At 40.2% G+C, this 18,923-nt stretch overlaps 1 long non-coding RNA gene across 1 annotated transcript; it reads right to left on the minus strand.

Moving 5' to 3' along the window:
• Window positions 1-1,498: 1,498 nt before the first annotated feature.
• LOC128853545 (uncharacterized) lies at window positions 1,499-17,449 on the minus strand. The gene is made up of 3 exons (XR_008452150.1): window positions 17,348-17,449; window positions 7,209-7,253; window positions 1,499-5,276 (listed from the first exon to the last, which is right to left on the minus strand). It is a non-coding gene; the product is annotated as an uncharacterized LOC128853545 (long non-coding RNA).
• Window positions 17,450-18,923: the final 1,474 nt, after the last annotated feature.

Genomic DNA, 18,923 nt, shown 5'->3' on the forward strand with positions numbered 1-18,923 from the left:
TCTGCATGAAAGCGAAAGAGAGGTACTTTCAAACAAATGTTAAATAATGAAAGCAGCCACATATGCCTATTAACAGCTGATGGAGAACCATCTCATCCACTTTCCTGACAGATAGCTGCAATTTCAGCTTCATTTCACAATACGGGAGATATTCATCGCATGCATGGCTCAGCCGTTCCCCTAGACTCCTCTTACATTAACACATTCTGGATCCGAGGCTTGTTTGCCATTAGCAGGTAGCTTTCAGAGATGTAGAGTGGATTGGCCAAGAAGGTGGGATTTAAGAGTCTCTTACAAACTTGGTGGAAATCCTAACAGCGTGTTCCCTCATAGACTTCGTGTATTTTCTGACTTCTTGAAGACAGCTCTTGAGACCTGCAAATGTATTACTTATGCACTTCTATTCACAGTTTATTTAATACAGTGATCCTTCTGGATCACATAAGTCTAACAAGGTAATTTACCCCCACCTGATGCCAAGAGGAAAAGCTTGAAGATGAAGAACAGTTAAAAGCAGCTATTTGGGCATAGTTCAAAGCCCCAGCCCAGCAGGGGAGGTCAGGCAGCTGCTGGAGGGGCCTGGAAGGGCTGGCACGGTGAGAGGCACTGGAAAGTGGCCATTCAGCAAAACCAAACCCCAGCTCCGGTGTCTGCACCCAGCACTGTGCCAGGCTCAGGACAACACTGCCTGCCTGTTGTTGTCTGAGATTCCTTTCCTTTTTTCAGGAGAAAAAGCTGTGCTTTGAAGGAAGCCACTTCGGCTCAGCTGTCAGGCCTTCTTGGGTGATGGGAACGGTCCAATTGTGTTATGCAAGAATATAGAAATGACAAATAGCTCATAACCCTCAATAATGAAAAGCAACTGAAACCATAAGAAAGTTCCAGAATTTGCAAGTGTTGTCCAAAGTGAAGCAGCAGTTATCTTGGTATATTATACAGTGTTTCCTCACAAAAAAAATTGTAGCACTAATTCACCCTGTGGATTTAACTTGTCCTAATTTCTCTCTGGTGTAGGTTCCTGGCTGTAAACAGTTATATATTAGGAAATGTAATCATAAGGATAACTCATGAAATTCATGATTTAGGGGAGGTTGGGGAGCCTGCATCTCTGAGGGGCTCCAGAACAAATGCTCTCATGAGGAAGGTTTTTGGCAGCACTGATCCTGCCCAGTTGCACAGAGGTGGAGGGGTCACCGTCTTGAATTCTTCTACTCTATTTTCTTCTGGTGCCCAACCATTCACCAGCCTGAAAGATGACTTTCCAGGAACAGGTAATATGTATTTAAATAGCACCAGGAGATCCTCACTAAAGAGAATATGTCCCAAGAACTGTTACATTTGTTCTCATCCAGTTCCTGGATTTGACCTACTGCACGTCATTGGAGCTTGTTCTTTTCTTACAAACAGCAGAGGAAAAGGCAGAGAGAGTAGCAGCAGGTGTGTGGGCAGAACTGGATGAACTGAGAGGCAGACACTCCTCTGGCAGAGCCTGCTGCTTCTTACACCTGACATTTATATTAGCTCCTCTGCAACACCACACTCCAAAGACAGGATTCACTTTGCCTAACTTTAAATGCCCACAGTGATTTGTCTCCACCCAAAGCAGGTCAGATGGATTACATCTTAGAAGAAAACCCTCACTCCTGTTTACTGTGGAGGGAGTAGGATTCCACAGCAGAGCACTGGAAAATGCACGGAGTTAGGCAGGATGAGTCTCTGTTGCCCAGTCCTGGCTGGGAATGCTCTACCCATACAGTAAATTCCACTGAAGAAAACTAGGTTTTCATATGGCATAATGTTGTAGCAAAAATATCTAATTTTAGGGGTGCACAAATCACTTTGGAGCAGCAGAACCTATAAAAAGTAGTTAACAGCATCATTTTCCCTTGATATTGAACCCTCTCCTGTTCTGACACCTAACGAGAGCTAAACTAACACTGCAATGGTTTTGCCAACAAATGTGTATAAAACTTATAGAATCTAAGTACCTCTAAGGCTGCCTCCCAGACAAATTTGACTGGAGTCAGCCTCTAGGTTCAAAACGTGCACAAAGCGCAGTCGCGTTGGTTTGATTTCTGGTGAAACCAAACTGAAAGGAGATTCTGGCTCTGTTGAGGCCAATCACATCCCTGTGCCCAGGAGTTTCACCAGAGCAAACCTGAAATTATATCTTTCCACAACAAGGGGACGTTGCCAGCTGAGATCTTTGAAAACACAAATGCTTCTTCATCATGCTTTATTTTGCCATTATCTTGAGTGCCCATAAACCTATTGCGCCTTAATTTTAATAAGATTTCATAGTGTTCAGTATAAATACCCTCCATACATCACCATATTAGAAGAAAGAGAAACAATAATAACTTAATTATCTCTTACACAGAAACTAATTATAATTCTCTGGATTCATAATCAATACTTTAAAGCTGTTCTATCTCAGAGAACAGTTTGTCAATATTTTATATACTGTTAATAATTCATGGGTTTATTACATAATCAAATAGGAATGTAACTGCAGAAGGTCTCAGCGCAGGAGGAAACAGCACAGGAAAAAATGCAGTGGAAGAACGTAAAACCTCAAGGTATTAAGCGAGGGGGAGATCAGCTGCTGTTCATGCACACATCACACCACCAGCCTGCTCTTCGCTTCTGATCTGGGAGGGAAAGGCTGTGTTTGTATGACAAATGACTTGGTTAGAGGAAAGAAGTATGTGATAAAATCCATATTGAAAGAATCAGTTAGAAAGGAGACCGACATTTTTCAAGGACAATGTTAGTTTAGTATTTCCACTGGAAGTGTACATTTGGGAGTGGAGGAGAGAAGGGATGAGGACTGGCCCTGTTGCAGCATTGCATTGGTTCAGCTGTATGTCACCTCTGTCCTAAAAATGCAGAGGCAAAGTTAAATCACAACGTCCTTTCTCTATGTCCCTCCTTTCATATGTCAAACACTTGTCACCAGTTACTGCAGTGCTGCAAGTGTTGACTCCGTTGTCCATATGCCTGAACGCAAGTCACCCAGTATGACGCGGTTCATGAGTAACCCCTGCAGTGATGCTCTTGGGAGATACAAAAACTGCCTAAAATCAGTGGGACACATGGAAGCAAAACCTCTATGACATGAAACAAAAAGTGGAAGATGATTTATGATGCTCCAGTGGGCATTTAAAGAGCTCATCATCACCTTTTGAAGAGGAGAGAGAACCGAAGGGAAAGGGTAGGAAAAGAGTGTTTCTCAGGTGGTCTGACATTTGTTGTCCCGTGCGTGGGAAAACATTTTCCCTGACAATAAGATGTTACAGTCATGAGGACTTGGAAGTAAAATGGGGAAACTGTTGGCTGTGATCCTGAGCAATTAGGGACAGCTGCCTCTGCTAGTGCTAGCACGTGTGTCCTAGGAGAACGCAGAGACCACAGCAGAGATGCAGTTATTCTGGATCCTGCACAGAGATGTGATAAAAGATGACTTCTGCCTCCAAAAGCGTAGAGACTAAGCAGGTGCAGCAGTGAAATCAAGGCTCAGAATCGCTTCCTTACCAAAGAGAAACCCAGCAGTGAAGCAACAAGCACTCTCCTTGGCACAGGGAATGTGCAACTATCATCTTCTAAGTGCTGCCACAGTGTCTTGCACACAAAACCATCCTCACTGTCAGTTTGTTTTACTTTAATGGGTGCAGAATGGGAATGCTCTGTATTTTTTCGTCTCTCTTAGCATTTGTATTGCACTTCATTAGGAGCAGGTTTGGTATGTGTGTTGCTCAGTCCTGGGCAGAGAACTTCCCACTGCACACTTATCTTTTTTTTATTATTATTACGTTATTCATTTTATATCATTATCAACTTTTTACAAGTGTCTATAAAATAGGTGCAGGATAGTAAAAGTCTTCAGAGTAAGTAAATGGACATTGTGCTAAATGAGTTATGTCTTTGATGTTATTATTTCTAAATCGGCATAGATTATTCAGGCTAGGGGCTTTTAGAATCATAAGTGGCTGAGATCATCCCTCAGTTCATCATCCTATTACCCGTAATGAGAAAATACTTCTAAATATGAAGATTACTGTTCCAAAAGATCCCGTGTGAACAATTCCCTAGGCACTAACAATATTTATTAACTCTTTTCTTTCTGCATGGAAGGGACTGAAAGAAACTCAAAGTCCTCAAGGATTATCCTGAAACATTCAGCAATGCTATCACCCTCCTGGGGCTCCTTTGGCTCAGCACTCCCATCTCTAACAGCATTTTCTCAGTTTCCACCTCTGCGGCTGCTTTTCTGCAGGATGTAAATTCAGCTGCTGGTGCTGAATCTGGAATGCACTAATGCCTTTTAAAACTTCATTTCAGTATTTTTGAGTGGCTCTATTTATGCTGGTTTTAAGGTTCCATTTCATCAAGCATAAGTTTCACTGTTTCTCCAGCCAGTGATTTCTACTTGCAATCTTGACAGAAAAACAGGTCCCCTTCCCAGCATAGTGGGGAAGTGACTCACGGAGTAATGACACCAAACGCAGAGTTAGGTGCAGGTATGTGGCTGTGCACAGGGTGCAAGGGGGATCTTTCCTCCAAGCTTGCACAGCACGTGTCAAAGCCGGTTCATTTTTATTGTGCTGTGTTATACATATGCATGGCGCTAACATACACAGTCATAACTTTTCCAAGAAGTGGGTAGGGTTAGTAAGATTAGTCCCTGGAACTCATTATCATAGTAAGATTAATTCCGGGAATTCATTATCATAGGTCTTCTCCTCTCAGCACTTGTGCGTTTTCTCGTGGTAATGGTCGATGGGGTCTTTGGGGACGAAGGCAGGCAGTCTTACTCGCATGGAACATTTCACCTTCCCTCCTTGCGCATGCTCTTAGAGAGCTTAGGCCACCTTCAGGCCTTATCTGGCCCAGCTGGTGGTTCTCCCTATGACCGTTGTACCAGTCTTTGTTATCTGCCTTCAACCAGATACAGTCACCGCCCCGCTAAAAAAAAACTTTATGTCAGAATCCTATATTTTAGTTAATTCAAACTTAAAACTTTTAACAAATGATTTCTTCTTTCAGAAGACCCTCAGCATACTGTGATGAAGCTTCCCTGTCATTCCTTTACTTTTTCACACCGTCACTGACTCATTTCCTTCTTGAATGGGTAAAATTGCCAGTTCTGTTTATTGGGCTTTTCTAAGAATCCATTTAATAACCAGTTTTATGAGACAGTTTCCATGACATAGAAACGTCATATTCAGCTCTCAAGTAAAGCATTTCATTTACCTTCCACTGAGTAATACACAGGTCTGTAAAACAAAAAGAAAAGCTTTTTTGTGATGGAAGAGGTGAGATTCAACATACCCGCACCTAGGAGCTAACACCATCCGAGGAATACTGCTGCTGTTTCAGAGTTTGGTCCCATTGTATTTCCAGGGAAGTTCAGGTCTGTGATTAAAGAGCTGGTTAGGTGTCAAAAGCCTCCATACAGCCCTCCTGCACGTCCCTTGCAACACCACTTTACATCGGCTTCCGTTAAAGACATTACATAATTGCCCAACAACGCCTATTTACTCAGTAAAAATCAAAACAGCCACAATAAAGTCAATGTCTGGCTTTAGTACCAGTGACTGGGCATCACAGAGGAGGTTTCACAAAATCTTATGTACTGTCAAGTATGGTTTGCTCCACTTTTTCTTCTTTATTGCACAAAAATACCATGCTCTGGTTTGCCATATCAGTGCCCTATTTTCATTTGTGTAAAACCATACTTCTGTAAATCACACATATAACATCTTTTCCTTTTACAACAGATGCAAATATGGTTCTGCTGTAGGTTAACTGGTACACTTGGCATGTTATACAAAGAGAAACCGCCACTTCCATCTTCTGCCCTGCTTTGCTATTGTTTCCTTATTCTCTTTTCACGAAAAACTACCTGCACTGATCAATTATTTATTGTAATATGTGTGGTGGTGAGGTTTTTTTCCAAGATCTACATGTGCACATAGCACATGATGTTTGTAAATGTTTTATTTCAGAACTGTTTGAACAGCTTTACAGGCAAACGCCAGCTTGGTTGTTGACAAGCAGTTCTTTTGTGGCAGTTTACAACAGATTTTTTTTTCTATCATCACAAAAGTTGAAAGAGTCTCTTGTTAACACCATGTCACACCAGAAGACTGAGGTTTACTTGCTGTAATCATTTACTCGCATAAAACTTGCGTAGCAAGAACTTACAAAAAAAAAAATTCCAACGAAGGCTGAGACCTATAGTGAAGGGTGAATTATTTAATTATCTTACAATTGCTTTCTGCATGATCTTTATTTACTCCTTCATCCACAGTATTTCATGTTGGCTGCTGGCAGAGACAACATACTAGATTAGAAGGACCCCACATTCAAGCCAGTATGACAGCCAACATGTCCCACATTCATAAAAAATACATGCTGGCTATTTGTCCACTCCTTTATCATGAGATAATTTTCCATTATACTCTACCAGTAGCTCCATAATTACAGCAAGAATACACTGTAAAACGTCGAAATTTAGAATAACATCACTAGAACTGTCAGTGGTTCGCAGACCTGTTCCAACATAATTTTGCACACACATGTACATGTGATGACCAGAGGTTTATACACTTTGAAATATCGTTTTTAAGTGAAATTTGATGGTTTTAACACATCTGCTTTACTTCAATCTGGGGTTTGGGTTTTTTTTTTTAATTTTTTTTGCTTAGGCAGGAATGGATAAAACACCAGGGCCACGCATCTCAGCTTCCCCGACATAGGGTCAGAGCTCAAGCCATGCCTCTGATACCATAAGTGCTGTTAGCTGTTATTAACCACTGCGCGTACAGAAAGACAGAAGATACCACACTGACTTTGCAGCAGTCAGAATGGCTAAAGTGAGTAATCCTATGCTCTGATGTTGTGCTCATTTAAATAGCTAATGCCCATGGCACGTGCCTCAGGCCCCTTTAACTTTAAGCAGTTGAAAGCCCTTGCTGAGCCCCACAGCTGCCGTGTTTTTCACCAAACTGCTCTTCAGGGCCTTTAAAAACTCATCTTAATGTTGAATGTTGTCTCAGTGAAATGTTGAGGCTGAGGTCAGCAGCTTAAAGGTATAGGATGTTTGGGAGGGAAACATGAAGCCCAGGAAGATCCAGTATAAACTCTGGAGCTTTGCTCATCCCTGACTTGGCCTTTGGAGGGATGTGTTTGACCAGCCAACTTACCAGCTGGAAGCTCTGCAGTGGCTTGGAGACAGTGCCAGATCAGACCTGAAATAAATTGCACCATTGCATGAATGTTATTTTGGTGAGTACAGTATATTGTATAAGACACCAGAGATTGGCTTTTTCTTCTTGTGTAAACAACCATCATCTTAAACAGTAAAACTCCATTTTGTTGTGCTGTGGGGATGTATTAGAAGACAACACTGGGTGGGACTGAACAGCACATAGTCCCCTTAAGTCTCTTCAAAGGATCCTTTCAAACACATTAACTTAGTCTTGATTTTTATTTTTTTTTTCTGAACCACATTAGTGTTGGTTTCTGAATTTATCACAATACATAAATCAGCCACTCTCAGCTGCATTTAAAAACCAGCACTATTTCACTTTTCCTGTGTCCTGAAGCCCTCCATAAAGCACATTAATTTTTCTTAAAATAAAAATAAATAGTCCATCTGCTTTGCAGGAGAAATGAAATTTATAATTTCAGCATGTCTTGCCTAATGATCATTATCCAGGCAATTAAAATAAAGTCTTTCAGGAAAAATGTCTTCATTTTAAAGAAGATTTTAAATTTATTTTTCATTGTTTAAGATTCAGTTCGAGAAAAGTCTGCTTTTCAGCACAGACAGCCTCCTAACATGTGCTGCCAAAGTCTGTACTTGTCATCCTTTCAGTGGGAATAGGTGTTTTAGAAACATTTGTATATTATCAAAATTAAGTTCCAAAATGAGCTGCAGTATCTATAAAAAAGGGGGGATAATATTATTTTAAGAAACTAATTGGAAACTTGGTTTTGGCTAAAGTAGTTATTTCCATTATGACAAGCTGGAAGCAGATGAAATTCACCTTTATCTTCCCCAGCCATAAATAGTCTCACATTATTTATGCAAACTGAAATTAAAACCTGACAAAATCCCAGTCAGGCATTTTGCACCAGTTAAAGATTATTCTTCTGGAAAAGAACTTTTGTTCAACAATTTCATTATGTTGTTAAAAATTTATTTGTATAAAAGGGTAATAAATTAAAAGCTATATGTTCTTATATATATATATATATATATATATATCCCCAGTTAAAAAAAAAAAAAAAAAAAAAAAACAAACCAGCACTTAGGATTGTACTTTTTCCCAGAAAACTACAGTTTGGGGAAAAAATGACCATCATTCTTCATACAGTGGAGAGGGTGTGCTGTAGTGCAAGGAAGAGATGCTTTGCAAGCTTTTGGTACTGGCTGGATCCTCCCTCACTAGCCCTACGCGAGGACAGAGTCCAGCCAGCACGTGTAAGAGAAGAGCAGAAAATAAGGCAGAAACCTGGTTTCTTTATGCTGCCGTTATTCTGCCATGCCAACTTGTAACTTTGCGCCCAGAGAAGACCAGAGCATCCTCTTTAGATTGCACAAGAGAAGGAAAGGCAGAATATTGAGCCTGCTCATTGCACGGTTAAAACCAGCATAGAATACCCTTGATTGTACTGTTTGCCAAGGCTATGCACACAGGTGTTATCCTTGAATTTCAAGCTTTAAGGCCCATCTCCCTTGGAAAAGTGGCCAGCCTTTGGCCAACAGAAAGCAAAGCACACAGCGGAGTGCGCAGCACGGCGATGGTGTTGGGCAAGTATCACTTGCATATGGAAGCAATGGGGTGAAAAATTGTTTCCTGCTCTAATAACTAAAGGATATTAAGAAGGATAGGTTCACAGGGGCGTGGGCTACTTTTCATATTTACGAGAATTTTTCCAGAAGTCTAAAATGATAATTGCATGAGGAAAGGGTAGTTAATAATTTTTCCTGTTAATTCAAACGCACAAAAGTTAATTGCAGTTTGGCAGTCTGAGATATACAAATTAGGAGAGTTTAATTCTGCTAATCCTCACTTTAAGTTGCAGGGTGTTGAATATGATCAGCTTGCAAAGGGACAAATCCTTCCTCCACAGAAGCCAGTAAGAGCTTTGCCATTGCCTTCAGAAGGAGCTGGGTTCAGCCCCAGGTGCCGGTGTTATTTGTGAATGCATGAGTGAGCTGGCTCAGAGAAAGGGAGATGAACACGGTTTTTCTCTTGGAATATGGGCCAGAGATTCCGAAAAACTTTGGAAAACTTCCCCAGCCCCACTATTCAATTTGTGCAGCAATTTTTGGCTACTTGCACACCCCGTGGGAGAGGTCGAGTTTTCTGTGGTTTTCCATTTCCTGCTTCGTTGTCTGACTGATTAAATAACCAATGCCAAAAATCCTGAAAAGTCAAGGGCTATAATACAAACTATGTCATTTCCCATTCAATGGCCTGTGACAGTCTATGTGCTCTACCAACCTCTCCTCCCTTCTCTATATGGTGTTGCTATCAATTGTTGTCTTCTACGTGTTATTTGAGATCATACAAGTTTTTAGCCCCTTCCTCCTCTGACTGGAGATCAGGAGAAAGTCAAACAAACTTGCTGCCAGAGGCTGGATATTCTAGTTTGATGTAGGTGAGAGTTTTACTGTTGGCTTCAGTGGATATTGGATCAGGGTACACATTATGGTGGAAGAAGACTGCAATTTGGACTCCTGCCTCTGAGCTAGTACATGCCTTGGGGCTAACTTGTCTTTGAACACCTCTAAAACGAGGATAAAGCTATTTACCCACCTTTGTAAAGCCTCTGCATGCCTGTATAGCTGAGAATTTTAATTTAAGGTTGATCAAGTGAGCAGGACTTAGTCTCTTATGTTGCAATATATCTCTGCCAAGCACTTTGCTATCATTTAATCTGAATTCATGTGTACAAATGACATGAGATAAATAGTACAAAGATCAGCCCTATCAGAAATGGATATTGCTTCAAAATACCCATTTGGCTTGAAATATTGCAGGAAAATCAATCCAGGATCTTTACAGAACAGAATGAGAACATAAGTCACTAAATACACCTGATATGAGCCAAACCTTCTCATCTTGAGTTCAGTTATCACTGACAGTTCAGCAAGTATTCAATAGCTTGGGAGGAAAAGCTAAACTCAGATCATTTACAAAACCTGTATGGTAATTCCAAACACTTCTCCTGCCTTCCTAGTGATGATTATTAAATGCTGCTCTAATTAAACAGATTGATTTACATCTCCCATCGTGAGAGGATACGAGCACCAGAGTAGATTTATCTCTGCGGATTGCTTCCCTCAGTCACTGCTCATAACTGTGAGGCTGCAGCAGTATTTTCTCCTTGGACCTTCAAAAATGCAGAAGCAGAGATACTCTGTAATTCCAAATGAAATAATTTTGTTGTCACAAGAAATGTCATTAAAACTACTGCAGTCTTTTAATAAACTCCTTCTTGGGAGAATGGATTTTCAGCCTCTTTGCATCAGTGCTTGGCAGAGTAACTACAGTGAAGCTTTGCGCCAGTGTCCTCGTTACAAACTCTGTTTCTCAAGGGCTTATAATTACAAATGCCTATAAAAATTTACTTTAGTCTGAAACCCAGGATATAGTTCCTCAGACAGGGAGGAAATATTGCTGGCTGAACTTGGTTTAAATCAATTTTGAGTTTCAAGAATCCGAAAATAATAAGGTTTGTGGGTTATATATGCTTTTTCTGCGGTTCTATAAGTCAGAAAGGCATCACTTTGTAGAATGAAGTGTCATGTTTGTTTATAAAGCAGAGCAGGAGAAAAAATAACAAAGATAAAAGTTCAGGCTTTTTATAGTGGCTACTGAAAATTATAAGAAAATAATTTTCTCAAAGAATTTCCCTATAGTGCCCTCACACAAGCCTTGCCCTGAATCCATATGGCAACACATATTACAGGAACACAGTGGGGTTGTGGTTCATATACTTGAACTGGAAAGCTATTCTAAGCAGCTGGAGAAATAAGGGATGGTATTTCCTACATCAGATTTTGTTTATTGAGGCTGCTTCAATGAAGATTAGTCTTCCATCCCCATAGCCAGTAGAGGAGAAGAGGCATCGATGGGCAAAGATGCAAAAGCCACATTGCGGAGACACCCCGCCAGTGTGCTCACACATATTTACATTATGCTTGTCGCTAGTCACAGGACAGAGATGTATTCAGTCAAAACTCTCTTACAGATAGCTTAGCGCAACAGGCGTCTTCCCATTTTCCCCACTTCTACATTATGGCAGTGAGAAGGAAGACAAAATGTGCCTTTATAAGGATTGTTAATAAAAACATCAATAACTAGACAGCACACAACGGAGGAGCTCCCATTGATGTTGGCATTGCCAAATATCTTGCAATATTTAGCCTTTATCAATAAAAAAAAATGCTGCTGCTGCTAAACTGAAATATTGATGACACAAGCAAAGGCCAGCAAACACAGACAGGAGAAAAAAAAAAAAAGACAAAACCCAAACCTTATAAATCTTAGTGCAAAATTTTTATTTTTGTTTGGAATTCAAAATCAAGGCAGTTTTATCCAATCAAGCATTATTTAGTCTGTGTCAACTCTTGACTATTAGACAAAATGTTCCAAGTCTCAATATTCTACTACTGCATCAAACTGATACAGTCATTTTTCACACCGCAAGCTGGGATTAAGGTGATATTAAACCATTTTGCATACAAACCCCAAAAGCATGCTGCAACAGAAAACTAGCTATTTTCCTTTGTTGCTGACATTAAGGATGCCCTTCCTAGGTATTTTGGTGGGTTCCTGAATAGCTACAGTTTTGATAGCCCCATGGCATGCTGATATGATATTGCAGGTTTGTAAATTGCATTTGGACCCATAATTTTAACTTCATTTTTACCGTAAGCAGCTTTCAGCATAAAATAGCAAGACACAGATAGCCTTGGGCTAACCTTTGGGCCCCACTAATGGGCAGTAGAGCTGTACACCCAAAGCCTTGCAAAACTGCCCATTTTTTTTTACAGGTGAGCTATTTTGTCTCATTTTGAGGGAAGAAAGGGAAGTGTTTTTAATTACTTTAGTTATTTATTTTAAGCCCAGCCCTAGCACTGTGACTTCTTTAAAGTCAATCTATATAAGGTGTTATTTCCACCTTGCAGTGTTATCAGGTATCTCACTCTCACAAAATGATTGAATAAATGATTTTTTTAAAAAGACCTTATCAAGGAACACAGTTATAAATGCATTTTGTTCTTTCTTCAACTTTAGGCTTTTAGAACAACTGATTCAGAACCTATAGGTAAAAAAATATATTGAGTACATGTGTGGGTATAAGAAGTATGTGTATTTTACACAATTGACTGGAATCCAAATGTATTCCTAAATCCCAAAGAAATTCTGTCTGAGTCACCCTGGTAGTGCAGTGTAGGAGTGTGTCACTGTGTAGGAAAGAGGGGGCTCTAATGAAGAGGATATAGCGCTGTGCTGAGAGACTTGATGATAAACTTGATTGTGATGGTTTATTCAAATATAATAGTTGTCCAGGACTTTAAAGGCTTCATTGCTATAGCAGTCCTGAAAATCCTAGAGGAGATGTTGAACATAAGGCAGATGGGTATGAATAACATAGTTTCAGCTTTTGGGTTTTGTACTATGTTTGGTTTCCTAAATAGTCCTGCAACTCAGTTGAGTCATGGCTCTAGAAAGATGTGCTCTCTGGTGCTAAAAGGCATTAGAGAGTAGATTTTACTCTAAACATCAACGGAAACCATCAGAGCTCAACCATGCAACCATAGTTTCTGCAACCATGCAGAAACAAAGACACAGGAGCAATGTCACAGAACTGATCACTTGGTATTGTCACAAATTGTGAGAAGGGTAATCAGATAACAGATTCAGTTCCCAAATGAGGAAAAGCAAGATTCTCACTGGCTTTTTTTCCAGGCCAGCCCTAAGACAATATCTTTTCCCATTTTTTTACATTATTACGCCATTGCTTTTAGCCTCCTTTTTAGACCCTACAGTTTCTTTGCCAGTACTGCAAAAGGTCAGGGAAGATCATCAGTTTATTTCTCTCCATTGTATAAGACTTTGAAACATAGGGGTTTTTTTCTTTCTCATCCTCATGTAGCTTTGTAATGAAATGCTAACTTGGAACCCATAAATCCAGTTACTTTCAAATAAGTTTCAGATAGGCATCGGGACTTAAAGGGAAATATTAAAAAAGAAATGGGGTTTCTTTTCTGGATTTGTGCAGAAGCATCCAGGGCTCATAAACCTTTACGTTAAATATCAGCCTCACTTTTCACAATATTGCAATGATGAAGAACTAGCCCAAAATTGATTTATTGATCCAAAAAAAGACAGATATATATGGTTATTAAAGTTAACACTTCAATATGTGCAAAATCTGTTATTTGAGCTTGTTAACATTCATGTGTTGGTGAACAGTGGCTATAAAAAGGACAAGGCAGACACCTCCTTTCTGAAACAATTGCTCAGGGACAAGAATTCAGCACTGTGCCTTTTCTGGTAGGTATCCACCTCTAGGTTGGAGTCCTTGAGAAGTGTCATTTTATGTTTAATTTCATTAAAAATAAGACCACATACTTAGTAAATGTTCCAAAAATTGTTCTCAGTTTTTCCAGCTTTGATGTCTACAGTTGTACCAGAATCTTACATATGTGTCTGAATTATTTGGCTAATTCTTTTTTCCCATGCAGTTATTTGCAAGAAGTAGTGAATGTTCTCTTGTGTTTGAAAACCAACCATGAGTCAAAGTATGGATTTAAGGACTGTTGAGTGTGCAGATATATACGTTCAGAGAAAAGTGTTTCATTTTGCAGATGTAAATGGAATACTTTTTCAGTCAGAGAAAGTATTCTTGTGGTCCTTCATTTTGAATCCATTAGAGTTTTCAATAATTTATTCACATGCAGAGTTTCTGTCGCAGTGGGTTTGCATTTGTCACATCACCTCAATTTTTCTAATGAGTTGCTAATGAGAGGTCAATTACTTATGGAAATTAGAAAAACATCCATTGAGGAACTGTACTAAAGTAAAGTGTGCTACCTCATAATGTTATGATATAAATTATTACAGCTTTAATGAATATTTTACTCTTTTCATGTTATAGCTTATTTACCATTCTGTAAAATGGCCTCAAGATGATTTTGAAATGAACGTGAGCGACTCTCCTAAAAACTTCATCATATTGTATTTACGATAATTGCAGAATACCTAACTTCTTGGGTTTGTCATTAAAAGTTTGCTCATGCACCAACATTTTGCTGTGAAATCTTCAGCTGATTAAAACAGGTGTTAGGGACACCAGGTTCGCCATGCTGAATCAGAGCATCTATGGTCAGGGGAGCCATTTATTGACCTGGGAAACAGAGCATGCTGAATCTGTTATCTATTCCATCTTTTTTTCCAGTAGCCAACTTTTGTTTGGCACTACCAGGGACAATGGACATCCTGAAAAGCACCTGGCCAACTGGATCGTACCCAAACTGCTGCTCGCAAAGGGTCCTCCTGAAACCCTCTTTCAGGTAACCAGCACTAGCAGCACTGCAAGAAAACAGTCAGAGCCTGTAGCACTTCATTCTGACCCCATTGTGAACTCTACTTCCATCCTTCTCATGAAAGACCTTTAGGAACTGGCAGTGGGTAAGAAGTTTTAATGCTCATTTCACAATTCGCCTTTTTCCTGGGCACCTATTTCGCACTTTTTAAAGGTCTTGAATGAACGGTATAGAAATAGAGGAAAAGAGGCAAAAAGAATTCAAGGGACCAAGATGGATTGTGGGTTAGTTGCAGTATCATGCAATTAAATTTAGAGGCCAGGGATATAATTCACTTCTGAAATTCAGCTTCGTGCTGTCCTAAGTTATTATTTCAGTGCAGAAGCTGAAATGGCCAGAGAGGGGGAAGTGTACAAGCAGAAGCATAATTGGACTTCAGTATTTCATATTGATACCCTGAGAATTCCACTGCTAAGCACTGAGTCCGACCACAGTAACACTGCCGTGAACAAACATTAAGATCTCCCATATTCAGACCATTAGATTATTCCATTTCTCCTGCAGGCATCGTAAATCAAAAGCAAAAGGGACCCTGTTATGTGCTACAAGACAGTTTTGTCATCCTTTCTTTCCAAACGCATTCTGAACACACATGTTTTATGTGAGCCTCATTCACTTCAGCTTTACTGTCTCGAATACAGATTTAAATTGAGGGGAGAGAAGAGAAAAAAAAAAAATCAGGTCTTGAAACCAAGCAGCTATCCACAGAGAAGGAACGTGGCAGTTGGTTAAATAAGAGGAAAAAAAAAAAAAAAAGGCATTAAATGGCTGTGATTTTCTCAGTTTTCAAAGAATTACAAGGTCTTTCTCCCTTTGAACTAGGCCCAGTCTGGATTTAGGTGAAAACCTTGCAGTTATCTGACTTAGGTGTGTTCAGGGCCCATTATTTTGGTGCTAAGAAATCCATTGTGTGTATAAAGGGGAAAATCATTTGGTCCACAGCACAGTTCTGCCGCTTACTTTTGAAATCACCTTGAGTGGCGCTCAAAGTTATGTCTCTAATTCTTCCTCCCTTCCCTTTTCCTTGGAAAGATAAACACGTTAACATCAATGAGGTGTCCGACTACTAATAACTGAAAACAACTTAATACTACAGAGATCAGTTCCATGATGGAATAAAGAAGAAACGAGCATGAATCTAAATACCTTCTCCTCATATCATAGCCTCTACATTGTTTTCAGGAGCACTTTTGTCAGGCCATGATGAAAGGCTGAGAACAAAGTGAGTAAAATATCCAAATATCCTTTTACTGCTTAAAAATTCTCAGCTGGTTTGCTATATCAAAAAGCTGTCTTTTTAAACAAATCACACAGTTAAAAATGCCAAGTTATAATTCAGCAACTAACTCAGAAAATGACAATTTAATCAATCAGAACCAACCCTCCTGAAAAAGAAAAAAAAAAAAAAAAAAAAAAAGAAAAAATCTTCACACTTTCATGCAATGTGAGTGTTTGAAACTATAAAAAAGTTCAATCACTGTAGAACAAGCCTGCAGCATCAATGTTTATTAAAGTCAGGGGAGCCATTTATTGACCTGGGAAACAGCAAAGCACCAGCAGCACTGCTGGATTACATTTTTATAGTTAACAAATGGAAGGTGATATTTTCCTTTTCTCTTTTAATTGTGATTCCATCAAATCCAAAAAGTTAAAAGCCTCCCAGTTTTTAAAGGAAAGCAAAGAGAAGAACGGTCCACACCATTTTTCAGTCATACTCTCTGCTCTGACTCCTAGCACTGGGATACATCAAATCATTGCAATACAGGATCAAACTTTTTAGGCTTATCCGCATGTCAGCAGAATCACAGACTGGTGTGTATTACCCCCGTCACGTTAGGTGATGGCAGGAGATAAAGAGCTACCATTATGAAGCTGCTTCTTTCTGTAATCAAAAAGGAATTACTGTATTTATTCACATAAAGGTCACCCTGCCGTGGGGACAGCCAGAAGCACTCAGAATAAACTGTCTTCTCCCAACCTGACAACAGGCACTTTCTATAGACAAAGACACGTCTTGGTTCTTCTGGAGATTTTGTAAATCTATTTTGCCACAAGCACATTTTTAAGGCACACCTTTTTGCACGCTGAACCACATAAGGCTATTAAAAGGAAAGCCTCAACAATGTGAACAGTGCTTATGGATCTGTGTTACCCAAATTACAGGATTTTAGCTTCTGCTTCATTCTCTCCCTACCGTTCCCCATCCACAGGAAACCCTGGGGTCAGCTGAGGAACACAGGGCACGGATTTAAAATACTCTGCATGTATGAGCTGCCACCTAAACCAGTGCCAAAGCCAGAAAAGGGGACTTCAAAAGCTAAGAAGATGAGTCAGTGCAGGCTGAGCTGACATGCTGAAGCCAAGAGCTGTAGCTAACCCTTATCCTCCGTGGATTAGGTACAAAGCAGGCTGAGCAAAATGCGCGGGCCAGCAGGTTATACGTGCATGCATCAAAGGATAATGAATATTGTAACAAATCTTCAGTCACTTAGGACCTTAGCAGTTGTCAATACACTGCATGCATCAGCCAGCTCAGAGCTTGGTGGGAGCAAGAGAGATAAAAAGCATGTCCTCTACTTTAAAACGATGCCTCTCTACCACTCGGAGAATTTCACACTATCATGTATGGAGCGTAGGGTATAAAACTGCCTTTCTGATCCCACCCAGACATACACAGCAACGCACACCTTCCTTTCAAGTTTGCAAACATACCTCCAGCAGCTCCACTGCTCATTTTCTTTTCCTCATTCATAGGGAAAAATGCATAATATCCTTGAAACATAATGGAGGAGTTTGACACAAATTAACGACTTCCCTGTCTTACTATATGAATTTTTATATTTCCGGGGGGTGGGACGGAAGGCTGCAAGTATTCCGAGAGATGTAAAAAGCTGCTTCACAATTCAAAGGCAGCTCATAAAAAATCAAGTCAAGGGATAGGTTGGTGTAAGGTTTGAGACATGTTTTATGCTAAAATCACAGTCCTGCAACAATAGAAATAAATAAAAGGTTACAAAAAAAGTAACCCACAAGTTCCCTCAAATTAGATCCCATTGGGGTGACATTAGTTCACAGCTGTCACTTGTGTTGCTCCAACAGAGATCACTTCTTAAATAATGTTAAAGACACCTTTGATTTGACTTCTGTAATTACTAGAGGGAGAACGGACCACATTTCCCAGGAAGAAAAAGTCTTTTATCTGCTTGTTTAATGTACAGTCTTTGATGAGATGGAGCTCCTCTCACTGACTTATTTCCCTGAGCATTTTTGTTTTGAAAAAGAAATGAATTTCCAGGTTGAAAGCAGAGCTGCCGTGCAGGAGGTGTGGGAGAGGTGTACAACTGTCATTTAAAATGACCCTTGATACTTCTCTAAACAGAGTATCTCTCCTGCCTTGACTCCTTACCCTTGCTCTCCCTCACAAGCAGGCATATTTACAGGGCTGGATTCTTCTCTCAGCTACCTCCACTACCACCAGTAAATCATAAAAATTTCTCCTATAATCAATGGAGTGTCTTCAGATTTACCAGACAGTATAATCTGGTCCACGAGACAGCTGACTGTTATCTATAACCTCCCCATCCAATTCAAGCAATGGGAGATGTAATCCAAAAATTTTCTTCAGACTTTTTTACTGCCAAAATAGATCAACTTCTGTGGCAGCCTTTTTACAATCTCCACTTTTCTAAATAAACACCACGCAGCCTGTACTGCCTTTACTGCAAAACACTGCTCCCTGCCTGTAATGAGGTGGTTTGTTAGCTGATGTTTTTGACACGCAAGACAAAACATCATCTCCATGCAAGCCCATGGTGCAGCACCAGGACATGGGGCACAATGGGGCTCGGGCTGCGGATCCCAAGCTCTCGCTTAGCAGGGAGAGTGGGGAATAGTCCTCATGGTTAGATGAGCTTAAAAGCTGTTGCACTGTCCCCCTCCCAGCTGAACATTGCACAGTGTTGTTTAGACTTGGCTCCCAAGATTATAGAGTTGGTGGTGTCACGCTCCTTCACATGAAGGGTAGCTGGTAGGTGCAGTGTCTGCATGCCAAAAAGGCTGCAAACAGCCTGCAGAAGAAGGGGCTGCAGGAACCGAGGACCTGGGTGCTCCGTGGGCAGGATGGGTGAACAGGCACAGCTCCCACAAAGGGCACAAAGCAGAGCTGGGCGCTGCCATAGCTCAGTGGCTGGAGAAGTGTTGATGGGTGCACAGAAACGGACTTAGAAGAAATCATTCCAAATACATTCCTGGACTGTAAATTAACTGAAACTGCTCAGAAAAGGCCCTG

This window comes from Cuculus canorus, chromosome 13 (assembly GCF_017976375.1).
Source record: "Cuculus canorus isolate bCucCan1 chromosome 13, bCucCan1.pri, whole genome shotgun sequence".
Classification (NCBI taxonomy): domain Eukaryota; kingdom Metazoa; phylum Chordata; class Aves; order Cuculiformes; family Cuculidae; genus Cuculus; species Cuculus canorus.